The sequence below is a fragment of the Colobus angolensis genome, unplaced genomic scaffold, assembly GCF_000951035.1.
Source record: "Colobus angolensis palliatus isolate OR3802 unplaced genomic scaffold, Cang.pa_1.0 Scaffold207, whole genome shotgun sequence".
Lineage (NCBI taxonomy): Eukaryota > Metazoa > Chordata > Mammalia > Primates > Cercopithecidae > Colobus > Colobus angolensis.
In genome coordinates this window covers 3,028,840-3,030,722 of record NW_012115233.1, presented here as the reverse complement: position 1 = coordinate 3,030,722, position 1,883 = coordinate 3,028,840, and the positions used below count along the sequence as shown (strand labels likewise).

The 1,883-nt window shown below is 46.6% G+C and overlaps 1 protein-coding gene across 3 annotated transcripts in view; it reads left to right on the top strand.

The window, feature by feature from the left end:
• Positions 1 to 1,883, top strand: part of LOC105511937 (chromosome unknown open reading frame, human C16orf46) — a 21,174-nt gene that overhangs the window by 347 nt on the left and 18,944 nt on the right. Inside the window, exon 1 of one of the 3 annotated variants that reach the window (XM_011942155.1) lies at positions 138 to 166. The exons of the other annotated variants lie outside the window; for them this stretch is intronic. The gene's annotated coding sequence lies outside the window, so the exon portion shown is untranslated. Of the gene's footprint in view, positions 1 to 137; positions 167 to 1,883 lie in introns of those variants that run through there. 3 annotated transcript variants of the gene reach the window in all.

The window sequence follows — 1,883 nt, the reverse complement described above, 5'->3', positions numbered from 1 at the left end:
GGGCGGTGGGCGGGGCCTGAGGAGGAGCCGTTGGGGGCGGAACCCCTTAAGGGCGGGTCCCTTTAAGGGCGGGTAGAGGGAGGACGAGGAGGAGTTCGAAAGGACAATCGAGAACGTTTTTCTGAATGGGATAGCTTGAAAGAAGGGCTGGCGTCTTTGTGGCACGGTGGGAACTGGCGGAGGAAGGGGAAGAGCTGTTTGAGGAAAAAAGGCTCATGGAATGAGGGGAGGAGCCTGATAGGGAAAGGGGTGGGGCCTGCAGGAAGGGGCGGGGCTAGATGAAGAGGTGGAGCCGAGCGTGATGCGCCTGGGTTTTAGAGGTGGCAGGTGGAGCGCGTGTTTGCTGACTTGTGCTTTGCTGTGGGGCTGTAAGCTGTGTGAGAGCAGAGAAGACGGGTGCTGCTTTAATTTTTTATTCTCAGTTCTAGGTACTTAGTGAATTCATTAATGGGAGTTGAAAAAGGGGAAGTGTTTGAGACTGGGATTGGAATAGATGTGGTCTGATCCGGAGGGATGGTGTAGAAACTGCGCTCCTTGGCATCATTCTGTGAAATACTTGAGGTTCCTGTGACCTGTAGGCATATAATAAGCAGAAGGCATATATAATTAACAAGGAGGATAAAATTTATACTCTTGAAAATATGAACAAATTGTGCAAATTGGGTGGCGCAGGTGCTTAACTTTGAGACAAAGTTTCGGTTTCTTGCAGTGTATTTCTAAATGCGACTCCCACCTCATTTTCCTGTAGAAGCTATGTTGCTCATGATCAGGATGCCCGGGTCAGTCTTCAGGACCTATTTAACTGGTTTATACAAGTGAAGATTGGTCTTGTATTAAGAAACTTAACTTCCACCATGGCTAACAGTATTTCTAATGATGATTCCTTCATTCAGCATAGGTCGTTAAAGACCCAACCCACAGGGACGTTCATTCAAACTCCAAATGAGGCTGCCAGAAACTCATCTTTCTCTGGTTGGAATTTGAGATTCCTTTAAATCTATAGCTTCTAGGAAGATGAGGCTGTGTGGCACAGTGCCGAGCCAATGAGAAGCTGGGGCAAGGTGATATGGAGTTTTGAAAGATTTCCATCTATCTGCTTTTGATATAAACAGCCTGCGTTTGACTTAATACCCTGGGCCTTGGTTTCTTCTGGTCCATCAACATTTCCCCGCCCTTAATGAATTAGGAATCTGTCAACCAGGTATAGGAATCTACAGTAAGATATTTGTAATCTGACTGTATAGACAGACTGGCAAACATGTGGCACTCTTTATATTCTGGCAGACTTAATCAACCCCAGAAATTTTTCCTGCTGTAGTCAGGTCATAAGATCCTTCTCAATACGACACTCTAGGTAGCCACTACTCGTTTGGAGTTGACAATTCAGAATTTTTTTTTTTTTTTTTTTGAGACAGTATCACCCTGTTACCCAAGCTGGAGTGTAGTGGTGCGATCTCAGCTCACTGCAACCTCCGCCTCTCACGTTCAAGCGATTCTTCTGCCTCTGCCTCCAGAGTGGCTGGGACTACAGGGATGAGCCACCATTCCTGACTAATTTATGTATTTTCAGTAGAGATGGGGTTTCATCATACTAGCCAGGCTGGTCTTGAACTCCTGACATCAAGTGATGCACTGGCCTCGGCCTCCCAAAGTACTGGTGTGAGCCACCGCACTCTGCCAGAATGTATTCTTTATCCCTGATCTAGATACTAGGTGTTTTAAAGAGAGAGAGAGAGATCAACTTCTATAACTTTTGGTAAGTTCCTCTAAAAAAAAAAAAGTATCTAGGCCGGGCGCGGTGGCTCAAGCCTGTAATCCCAGCACTTTGGGAGGCCGAGGTGGGCAGATCACAAGGTCAAGAGATCGAGACCATCCTGGCTAAC